At 36.4% G+C, this 12,681-nt stretch overlaps 1 long non-coding RNA gene across 1 annotated transcript; it reads left to right on the forward strand.

The window, feature by feature from the left end:
- Window positions 1-10,408: 10,408 nt before the first annotated feature.
- LOC123920370 lies at window positions 10,409-12,439 on the forward strand. Its single transcript, XR_006813619.1, has 2 exons — window positions 10,409-10,963; window positions 12,364-12,439. It is a non-coding gene; the product is annotated as an uncharacterized LOC123920370 (long non-coding RNA).
- Window positions 12,440-12,681: the final 242 nt, after the last annotated feature.

Here is a 12,681-nt window from a genome sequence, read left to right on the forward strand (position 1 = left end):
GAGACGCTTATCCAGCATGATGTAAAACTGTTCTTGGTCCACCGTTGGTGAGACACCTTGGTACCACATGCATTAGTCGTGTCTAGGGATGACATGACATTGGATAATTGGCATTAGATGCATTAGGGTAAATGCACATGTATTTGATAATTGTTATGTGACAATATCTGATTGGATTGTAATGTGTTTTCCGTATGTGTTAAGCTTTGGAATTTACTAATTGTTTAATACTGTGATTGTTGCCATGACTTGGTATGTGAGTAGAGTCCGTCATGACTATAAAATGAACAAGTGTAGAGTCCGTCATGACTATAAAATGAACAAGTGTAGAGTCCGTCATGACTATAAAATGAACAAGTGTAGAGTCCGTCATGACTATAAAATGAACAAGTGTAGAGTCCGTCATGACTATAAAATGAACAAGTGTAGAGTCCGTCATGACTATAAAATGAACACTTTAGTAGTGTCCGAGAAGACGTGAAACTATATGATTGGTGTGTTTGTAAATGAATGATTGATTGGTAGTCGTATTTGACGATGTATGTGCGTGAGTTAGAAATGTATGATAGCGTGTGAAGTGTGTAGTATACTACTCACACTTATATTTATGTTTATGTTTTCTAACTCTCTGCTTTGTGTTAATTGCTGGACCTTTGGGGGTCCAGGTTGACAGGTTATGTGTTAGCCTCGTCCGAGTGCAATGGTGAAGCTCTGCTCTGATTGAGACACGGGAAAAAGGGGTTTTTATATGTATATGCATGTAGTCCTCTTAGTATACTCTGTTGGTCTTAAGCTTTCATTTGAAAAGTATCCGTTTTGTATAACTAATAACGCATCGTTCGATGCGAGGTTTTGTTTTTAGTTCATTCGAATATTTTACTAGATAAATGTATTAGTATTATCTTTGAATGAAGTTTGTGATATTCAAACCAGCGCTTTATAAATCAGATTTTCAATTTTTCCGCGGCGTATTTTCGAAAAAGATTTTATAAAGGCAGAGTTAATTAAATAACGGGTTTGGGTGTTACAGATTCTAGCCATGTCAAGCTGGATAATTATATCAGTTATTCACATATTTCTCAAGTGGTTAAATGGTTGAGTCTGAGAGAATTTATTTTTCTCTACAGATTTTTGGAAGGACTCTCCAAGAGTCTTTATTGTTGGTAAGATTGTGTTTGGAGAAATGTCGAACCAGATGGTCCAACATTGGCCAGCAGATGCAATCTGAGTTTGATACGAAGTAAGTTATTGGTACTTGTGACTATGATATTCTGTTCTCCCGTGATACAAATTCTATACTAGTGGGGTATTGTCTTGTTGATTGGATAAGAAGTGGTGATGATAAGAAAAGTACTTATGGAGGTTGTTTCTTTTTGGAGAATAATCTGATTTCCTGGTTTATCAAGAAGCAAAATAGTGTATCCTTGTCTACTGCAGAGGTTGATTACATAGCAGCTGAGAGTAGTTGTTCACAACTCTTGTGGATGAAGCAGGTGCTGAAAGAATACAATGTTGAACACAATGTTGCATCATCTAGGAAACCTATTTCTAAATCTATTATCCAGGTTAATCCTATCTTTCAAAAGACCCTAGAAAAGTCTATTTATGTTACTGTTGATGATGTTAATAAACCTACCAAGCTTTTTTTATAACCTCATTGATTTAGTTGTCACCCCTAATGTTGAATCAAATGTGATTACCTCTGTTAAAAGTTCTATCGGTTCAAATGTTGTGGGTAGTGTTGGAACATCTGTGAGATCTGTCTCTGAAATTGTAATTCTAGATAAACCTAGATCACTTAAAAATCATAGGTCAATCTAGCATGAATGTTGTGGTTGTTGATGACATTGTTTTTTTTAAATTGTTCATGTGTCATCTTCCAAAGTTGTTTGTTTTGACACTCTGTCATCCCCCACTAAAGTTGTGGTTGTGTCCCCCAAAGAAACCTCACCTGAGTCTGATGTCATATAAGATGTTGAACCATCCTAGACCAGCCCGTTAGTATTGTTTAAATTTGTTCTGTGATTCCCCAAACCGAGGCTGATATTGTTTTGAGAGTCCTCAACTTGATGAGGTTGAAGATCAACCTGATGGTGGTTTGGAGCATTGAAGTTTTTAATGTGGTGGAAGAAATTGATCCTGATGATCTTCCACTTGACCAAGTTGTTGCTCAAAGTGTGACTGAAAGAGAACTGGTCATGCTATGACTGGTTGTGTGGATGTGCATTCTGCTGAGAAGTACTATATATGATCAGATGTGTTGTGATCAGATGTGATAATGCTCAGATATGTGATGTTCAAAAAGGTGATTATTACTACTATATCTGACTGTTTCGAATTTGGTATGTGCTTCTTGATGCTGAAACTGGTTTATATTCATATGTGTGTGTGACTCTGAGCTTGATGTTGAGGATGATGTGCTAAACATCATGTCACTTGACAGGAAGAAAGTTGGGGTTTAGTAACTCTTCTGCCATCTTAGATAATGTTTCTTTCATTTTGAAGAAAGTGTTCAGAAGTGAAAGTTTGTGTTTTAACAGAGATAAGTTCTATGAGAAACTGGATTTTTGTAAAGATTAACAGAATTGTGTGAAGTCATATTGTGCAAACTGAAGGTGTGAAAACACAAGAAGGGGGGGGGGGGGGGGGGGGGTTGAATTGTGTTTTAGCCAAGTTAAAACTTTTTCGAAGTTCTTAACTTAGCTACGTTAGCAGCGGATAAACAACACACAAATAATGAGATCAGAGAGAGAGAAAGCACACAAGCAATTTATACTAGTTCCTCTCACAAAACAAGAGTAGTCCAGTCCCCTTGCACTTCCAAGGGATTTCACTATAATCACACAAGATTACAAATGCTCAAGCACACAAGCAAGAGACTTCACCACAATGCTTAAGCACACAAGCTTAAGACTTCTCACTTAAGCACACAAGCTTAAGACTACTCAAACTTACAAAGTAAATAGAGTTCAATGATTGAATACAACTGCTCTTAAGAGAACCTTAAAAAATCAAATACAGTGAGTACAAAGTATTTGGACTAAGAGTTAAAAACACTAGTTCAGAGGTTCAGAGCTTGTATTCGCAAATGTGAAAATATTGAGCGCGTGTTGTAATTGTCGTAATATCTTGCAAACCGATTCTTCTAGTATATATAGGACTAAGAAAGTGTCGTTGCAAAGATGACCGTTGTTGAAGATAACCTTTTGTCTTCAAGCAAGTTGTCTTGATGCAATTTGGTCGTTTCCAAAACAGAGTAAGAGTTTCAGTAACTTTGACCATGTGCAGAGAAGACTTTCCTTATTCAGCCAAGAAGTCTGATAACCCACGTTCTCCATTGTGGATAGACAAAATGTAAGTAGCTGTTCTGATCAAGGTTGAGAGGTCCTTTTCTTCATTGGTAAGAGAGTTGACCTTCAAATTCGAATCTTCACACAATCCAAGATATACCTCAGAGTTTGATTCACTTCAGACTTTAGCAAGTTCTGATGTCTTCATCCTCTGATGCATGTAACTTCTGAAGATTCTTATCTTCTGAGTTCTTGCGAACTTCTGAGAACTTGTCTTCTGAGCTTTCTTCAGAGCTTGTCTGAAACTAAGTTCTGCACACTTAAAATAAATTTTTAGTACTTCCAATTGTATATTAATACTTTGTTATCATCAAAACCTTAATAGATTTAGGGGGCAAACATTTTTAAATCAATTTTGTTCCAACAATCTCCCCCTTTTTGATGATGACAAACATAAGTATTAATTGACAATTGTTGTTAAATTAACTTATCATGTTTCTCTTAGGTTTGTGAGGTTTGCAAGCTCCCCCTAAGATTGATACTCCATAAAGCCTTAGCTTTAAGTTTTATCCATGATATTTTAATTTAGTATAAGATTAAGTAGTTAAAATAAAAATTAAATTCCAAATTTTTCTTCAGAGTGAGAGGTTTGCAAGCTCTCCCCCTAAGTTTCATAAGGCTAAGTTAAAATTGCACTCTTAACTTATCCTTACTTATGAAATTTATTTTTAATTAAAATACTCAGTCTCCGCATAAAATAATTAACAAGAATATTTTATAACAGACTGTAACAAACTTTAAACGTGATTTCAGCTTTTTGAAACATATCAATTAATGCGAACTACTCCCCCTTTTGTCATTATCAAAAAGTAGTAGTCAAAAATGAGAAAACCAAGACAGTCAAAGACAGGAATTGGTTGTTACGGAGGTGAAATTAATTTTCAAAAGATAAAACCAAGCGCCAAAGTGGCTATAAAAAGGTTCCGGTTGAATAACATTGTTCACAAAAAAAAATCAATCTCAGTACACAAAGAAAAGAAATTGAAAACATAATGAAAAGATTCAGCGCACGCATCGCAGAATTTCGTAAGAGAAAAGAAGATGAGCGTGAAAGAGAAAACAAAAAGAATCAAGAAGAGGAAGACAAGAAGAAACAGGAGGTAGAGATTATCATCATCTCTTCAGAGTCTGAGTCAGAAGAGGATGAAATAGAAGCTGACTATGCTGAGTTCTTAGCAGGCTATGTTCCTGAGGAGGAACAAAATGAAGAAGAGGAAGACCCAGAGCCAATAGAGATATCCTCAGATGAATCTGAGAAGAAATCTGAGATTTCCTCTGAGACTTTATCTGATTAGGATTAGGTTTTCTTTTTCTTATGCTAATGTACTCAAGGCATTTTTAGCCAATTTAATAAAAAATTTAAAAAAATTCTGTTGTGTTTCTTTGTCTCCTTCTTTTGATATTTGTTTAGAAAATAGAAGTAAATAAACACAAAAATAAACCAAAATAAGCACACACAAAAAAAAAAACGAAAACATAAGAAATAACGATCCAAGTGTACGATAGTTAACAAGATGAAACATAAAAACTTTAAAACAAAAGCAAATGATGTGCATAGAAGCCTAGGGTTTTTGGAGAAGGGCTATGATCATATCAAATTTGTTGTTCAGATTGTCCACTTTGGAATCCAGCTTATCCACCTTGGTTGCAAGAACTTGGTGTTCGGACCTCTGTTCTTCAATAGCTTGCTCCAAGACCCTCAGATGATCCATATTTGCTTCCATAGGAGCTTTTCCTTTATCAGATGAAGATTCACCATCCTCTGAATAGTCAATTCTAAGTACTTGTTCCTCTATCATTGGCACTTGTTCTTGAGTGAGCAATGCAGCCTCTTGAGCGATCCTCTCAGTTTCTATCCTCTGATCCTCTAAGCACTTGAACAATTTGGATTCCACCCAGCAGTTGTTAAGCACATGTAGAAGCATGTCATCAGCAGCTTGCCTTGCAGATAAAGCTGCAACCTTAGAGATCTCAGCTTCTTCATGATTAAACATGGTCAATCTCTTCAGACTAGCTCTAGCAAGAGAATCCCTTAGCAGACTTACAACCTCCATGTCCCGTTTACCAATCTCAGCCTTGATGTCCTTTCCAACCATATCCAGAGCATCGCAAATCTTGGCCTTGATAGCAGAAACCTCAACATCCACATCAGACGGACACACTAAGAACCTATTCTTAAGTTTAGACAACCTTGAAAGATCATCATAAAGCTGATTGGATAGGCTTCCAGAAGGGTCAGATGTTATAGGTAGAAGGGATTGTGAAAAGCTTGGGTGATTCAGAAGCAGTGTTGGTATTATGAACAACAGTTACTTCTGAAGGACAAGGAGCACAAGTGTGAACATGTTCAGGAGCTACATGTTCAGTACTTGAGGTTGGGTTTGGTTCAGAATTTTGTTCAGAGTTTGTGGATTCAGTAGTTGGTTCAGGAGATTTGATAGGAGAAGTTTTTTTGGTTTGTTCAGTGGGAGAGTGCATGGGTTCAAGAGATATTTCTTGTTGTGGATCAGATGATTGTTTGGCAGATGTTTCTATTTGGGATTGAGTTTGTGGTGATGGTGATTTTGGTTTTGTGGTTTCGTGAGAGAAAGGGTGATTGCTTAGAGAATCAGGGCTAAGATGTTTTTCTAGTTCATGAAGGGGATCTTCAGAAAGAACTTGTTTGTCCTTCTGCTGAGACTTATCAGAGGAGGTAAGTTTTGAAAGGTTTTTCTTACCTTCTTTGATCAGCTCATCAGTTGAACAACTTTGTTCCTCTGAGTCTGAAATATTGATGGGGTCAGGGTGAATGGTTCTAAGAGGTTTGGTGAAACCTAATCCAATTTCAGCTTCATTAAAGGAGATCTTAGGAGTCTTACCTTTTGAAACAGGAACTTGTTTCTTTCTCAGCCTATCAGCAAGAGTTTCCTCATCAGAGTGTGTCTCTTCTGAATCATCTTCATCATCATCCAGCTTAAGTTTCCTCTTAGGAGCTCTAGAGGATTCCTCAGCAACCTTTTCAGCAGGTGCTTCATGCTTCTTCTTTGTTCTTTGTTCAGCAACAGCTTGCTCTACCTTGATTTTCTTCTGAGCAAGAAGATCTGGATGAACTTGTTCCTCTTGAGTTTCAGCCTTTCTTTTGGACTTCCTCTGTCTAGGATTGTACATGCTAACAGTTGGCGCCTTTGGTACCATTTTCCTAGTAACAGTATATCCTTCTCCATTAAGCCTTTCCAAGTAGTTCTGAATTACTTCTTCACAGTCCAATTCAGAAACTAATGGATAACCACCTACATAAAAGGGATCTTCTGTGCGTACATGGAAATCTTGAGAAGGTTGAACCACCTTAGTGTTGATTAGATGCATTTTGGCTAAGAAGTTTGCAGTCAGAACTTCTGGCATAACCTTATTCTCAACAAGTTCTGGATAAAACTTCTGAAGCTGCTTGACGATTCTCCCTTGAAAAAGTAAGTCAGACAGCAATCTAGGATGAACAATGGTTGTTCTCCTCTGAGACTTGCTGAAGAAAATAGCTTCACATACCCTTTCAAATAGGTAATCTCCCAGATTAACCTTTCTATCAGTCAGAAGAAAGTAAATCAAATGACGATGAGGCCAAGAGATTGTATCAGTACCACCTAATCTTGGACAGATAGATGATATGATTATCTTAAACAAAACCCTGCACTCATCAGTCATTCCCTTGACTTTACCCTTCAGCTTCAAATCTGTAAACATCCTGTGCAGAAGATCTTCTCTGAATCTAGTATCCTTTTCAAAATTGTCCAAAATCATACCAGAGTTTGTCAACCCAAGTAGAGCGTTGAAGTGAACCTTTGAGAAGGTGAGATTAATACCACAGACATTAGACCTAATCTGCGTACCAGTAAAATCAAGAAGACCCATATCCTTTCTAGATTTTCCTTTCAGACTTGGATTTCTTTCAATAGCTAGGAGTTCTTCTTGCTTTGCTTCGACCTTAGTGAAGACCTTAGCTTTCATCCAGAAGTGTTTAAGAAGATTTGGATAGATTGGACCATTCAACATCTCGAAATATCTATCCCAACCTTGAGCAGTGATATAAGGTCTCACATCATACCCATTAGCTTTCAAGCTCTCGAAATCGACCATCTTCTCAGGTAGGAGAGTTAAGAACGATTCTGAGAATTCCATCTCGTTCCCAACATATTTTATGTTCTTGAAGATGAAGGGTGGAATAGTGATAGGATTCGTTGAAGTTGAAGTTGAAGCAGACATGATGAAGGTTTAGGTTAGGGTTGATGCTAACGAGAGAGAAAGAAAAATTTTGTTGGAGGTTTAGAGAGATGAAAAGTGTATGTTGTGAGAGTGAAAAGTGTGCAAGTGTATTGTGTAAGTTTATTTAAATGCGTACAGTTAACACAAAAATGGCAAACATGGGAAGTTACGCTTATTGACAAAAATTTGAATACTAAAAGTCATCATAAACCACCCACTACCTGACACACATAAGCCACGTGTAAAAAGATTACTTGGTAACTGCCATCTTAGTGAACAACTGTTCAGTAGCGAATATTGAACATTTTCCACTTAGATAGGTCAGAGCCTCAGAGTTGAAAAGATTCTACCAGGGTCAAGTACTTCAGAGCTTTTGTATTCAGATGTTCTGAAGCAGAAGTTCTGATGTACACAACCTCTTACACCTTAGAAGCCAAAAAAATTTTTATTCAGAGATTGAAAACATGTTCAGATGTTTCTTTATAAAATCAAATCTTTCAATAGGTAAGGCTTTAGTAAATATGTCAGCCCATTGATTTTCAGTATCAACAAACTTAATATCTATTATGCCTCTCTGAACATAATCTCTGATGAAATGATGTTTAATTTCAATATGTTTGGCTCTAGAGTGAAGGATAGGATTTTTAGATAAATGAATGGCTGCAGTATTATCACAATATAAAGGAATATTGTGACTTCTTACTTGATAATCTTCTAACTGATATTTTAACCAGAGTAGTTGTGTGCAACACTTAGCTGCTGAAATGTATTCTGCTTCTACTGTAGACAATGCTATGGTAGTTTGTGTTTTACTAGCCCAGGAGATAAGGTTTTCACCAACAAATTGACAATTGCCACTTGTGGATTTTCTTTCAATTTTATCTCCAGCATAGTCAGCATCACAAAATCCATTTAGCACATAATCATTGGATTTCTTATAGAGAAGTCCAAGATTAGTTGTTCCTTTCAGATACCTAAAGATTCTCTTTACAGCAGTAAGATGAGACTCTCTAGGATCTGACTGGAATCTTGCACATAAACAGACACTGAATAAAATATCAGGCCTAGAGGCTGTCAGATAGAGTAAGGAACCAATCATACCTCTGTAGACCTTTTGATCTACTTTTCCTTCATCTTCTGTTTTGCTCATGTTGGTTGTTGAATGCATAGGAGTGTTCATTATCTTGCAATCATCTAGATTGAACTTCTTCAGAAGTTCCTTGGTGTATTTAGATTGATGAACATAAGTTCCTTCCTTCTTCTGATTAATTTGAATTCCAAGGAAGAACTTCAATTCTCCCATCATGCTCATTTCAAATTCATCCTGCATTATCTTAGAGAAATTCTTGCACAAGGAAGCATTAGTTGAACCAAAAATAATATCATCAACATAAATCTGAATGATTAAAATATCTTCTTTGGTTGTTTTTCTAAAGAGTGTGCAGTCAACCTTCCCTTTCTCAAAACCCTTTTCAAGAAGGAAATTACTGAGTCTATCATACCAAGCTCTTGGAGCTTGTTTCAGACCATACAGTGATTTCTTCAATCTAAAAACATGTTCTGGGTTTGAGATATCTTCAAAACCAGGAGGTTGTTTGACGTACACTTCTTCAGAAATGAAACCATTTAAGAAGACACTTTTAACATCCATCTGATACAGAGTTATTCCAAGATTAACAGCATAAGATAGAAGTAACCTGATAGCTTCAAGCCTAGCTACTGGTGCAAAAGTTTCAGTATAGTCAATCCCCTCTTGCTGTAAAAACACTAGTTCAGAGGTTCAGAGCTTGTATTCGCAAATGTGAAAATATTGAGCGCGTGTTGTAATTGTCGTAATATCTTGCAAACCGATTCTTCTAGTATATATAGGATGATCAGTGCATTTTAATGCACATTCTTCTACTATTGTACTAGTGTATTCCTATGGTTTAATTTACTATTTTCACTATTTTTGTGTGTTTTTATATTTAAGTTTATTTCTAACTTTATTTTATTTTCGCACTTAATTTATGAATAAATAGCACTTTGACACCCTTCCAGTCCGCAGGTCATAACTGGATTTACAAATATCGGATTGAGGCACGGGAAGATGCGTTGGAAAGCTGAGATCAAGAGCTACAACTTTCATGTTGAGGACAAAACCCAGTTCAGAGCGAAAGTGTGTCAAATAATTGCGTTTATGTTCCAGACGAATTAAATTATTAACTTTCAGCACAACTTTATGTTTTCGGCCCAATTGTTTTAAGGCCCGTCTCCATGTATTATTTAAACCGAAAAAAGTCAGCTAGGGAAAATTCATTCACTGTTCACACAAAATATCAAAAACCCTATAGCAGCCACCACTTCTATGGAGAACTAAATTCCTTTATCGATCCATTGGTGTAAGGAACTCCGTTTATGAATTCTTGAGGTTCGGTTTATAATTGCAATTTCGTTTGAATGTTTATGCTGTTTGTATCACTTTCGTATCCCTTATTTCGTTTAGATTAATGCTTAATTATTCTAATTCGAATTTGTATTGTTGATGATTGTTCGAATTGATTTCCGCTTGTTTAAATTGATTTGAATAGAAATTGATACAAACTATCGCGCTTAGCAATAGGGTTGATTGGAAGTTGTTAGGATATTAACTTTGTTTCCGTGATGCTTGATCACTATCATAGTTAATTGAATATATATGATGCTTAGTCAATTGAATTCCGTATAATACTAATTTTCGCTTGTTTAATTAGTTTTATGATCAACCGAAGCATAAACCCTTGAATGAATATTTTTAAGAACCTGTGATAGATAATAAATGTAACGACCCGAAATTTATTATTCGTTATTTAATTATTTTATTACGCGAGGGCGTAATTCATAATTATTTTATTAAGCGGCGAATAATTAATTGGCGCGAATATAAGTTAATACGCGAGTTAGGAGCGTTACGTGAGTGAACCGTATTATTGGGCCTTGGATTTGTTATTGGGCTTTTGGCCCAATGGGCCAAGACAAGTGGGAAGGGGGCGGTTTATGTTAAGCAAGTGGGAAGGGAGATATTTTCATTGCTTGGTTGTAAGAAAAGTCAATAAGGTGGAAAGGAGATAAGAGCAAGAGAAAGTGAACTTGGTGACTTAGAGGAAATCACAAAACTCATCCTTCTTCTTCCTCCTTGGCCGTGTATCTTCATTCTTCTTTCTCTTCCATCACCAAAATTTCATACCTTCACCAAATTGATCCATCTTCAGCTTGTTGGAAACATGAGAGTTCATGGATCATCATCCCTAAGCTAGGGCAAGCAAGAGAGCAAAGCAAGAGGGTGCTAGGGCTTGAGAAAGAGAGGAGCTCATGAGAGCTAGAACATGAGGAGCTTGAGGATTCATCAAATTTCTAAGGTAAGAGATTAGAATTCATGATTCTTGAGTGGCAAGGAGAGGGGAGATTGTCTATGTCTCCATTCCCGAACTCTCCCACTCAATTTCTTTTTAGACTTTTGATTAAGCTTTTGTATGTGAGTGTGATGTTCTTCATCATCACTTTGTATGTGTTAATCACTAGCTTGATGCCATGAAAAATATGTATGTGTTTGAATCATGTTTGAAAAGTTTATGAAAGTTGCTTAAAATCCAAGAAAAGGGCATGATCATGATTTTGTGAGGTATTTGGAGGTTTGTAAGGGATGATTAATGTTCCTTGATACCATATATGTTTGAAATTGCTGTTTATAAGAATTTATAACATGTTTGAATGAATTTTTGAGCTGATTCAATGTTAAACCCCCTTAGAAAACTCAAGAACAGATATTTTTTTCTGGTGTAGTTCGCTAAGCCACCAGGAGATTCGCTACGCGAACCTGCTCGCCATAAGCTCGCTACCTGTTCGCCATGCACCTGTAATCCTCTGACGTAGTTCGCTGCAGCGAACTGAGCTTCGCTTAGCGAATAGTTCGCTACCTGTTCGCTACTGCTTCGCTTAGCGAACAATACTGAACCTGCAACTTTTGTTAATGGTTGTAAGTGTAATTAGGCACTTGTAACATGGTTTAAGGGTATCCTTACATGATTGTTGATACATGTTGATGCTGTTAATGCTTATTGTTAATCGTTATATGATTGATAAACGTGTATGCAATAAGTTGCAGTTTAAAGTGAGTAATGTGATGTTTTGGCATTAATTTGTAATGTTAAGTGAATGTGTTAGGATTGTGTTCCCGCATTCATAAAAGAGTAGCTTCGAGCTAAATAATATCATATGGTTGATATGTGCATAGATACATGCATTCACGATTGTATGTGAACATTGGAAACTTGGGTTCCAATAACGAAAATGGATTATGTGTCCATAATGAAGCCGAGGATCGGATTAGATGAATCCATGAGTCCAGAGCTGCTATCCAACATGATATAAAACTGTGTTGGCTTATCCAAGGGAGATAAGATGGTTCGGTAAGTTCCGACATATCCAGCAAGATATAAAACTGTTCTTGGTCCACCGTTGGTGAGACACCTTGGTACCACATGCATTTAGTCATGTCTAGGGATGGCATGACAGTGAATTGATTGGCATTAGATACATTAGGGTAAATGCGCATATATTTGATAAATGGTATGTGACATTATCTGGTTGAATTGTGTTAAACTTTATTAATTGATAACTGTTTAGTGCGACGTTATGTCGTGAGTTAGAATATGTATGATAGTTCGAAAGTGTAAGGCCTTTCTTATACTCGTATGATATGCAATTATGTTTTCTAACTCTCTGCTTTGTGTTAATTGCTGGACCTTTGGGGGTTCAGATATCCAGATTGACAGGTTATATGTTAGCTTGTCCGAGTAGCGTGGTGAAGCTCCGCTCTGATTGTGACACGGGGAGAAAAGGGGTTTTGTACACACACACATATATATATATATATATATATATATATATATATATATAAATTCCTTTAGAAAATTACTCTGTAATTGCTTATGTTTTCATATAAGAATTATTCTTGGTGAAAAGTATTGGTTTTGTATAACTTATAACGCATCGTGTTGATGCAGAGGATTTCGTATTTTGTGATATTCAAACCAGCGCTTTATAATCAGATTTTCAATTTTTCCACTGCGTATTT

This window comes from Trifolium pratense, linkage group LG4 (assembly GCF_020283565.1).
Source record: "Trifolium pratense cultivar HEN17-A07 linkage group LG4, ARS_RC_1.1, whole genome shotgun sequence".
Classification (NCBI taxonomy): domain Eukaryota; kingdom Viridiplantae; phylum Streptophyta; class Magnoliopsida; order Fabales; family Fabaceae; genus Trifolium; species Trifolium pratense.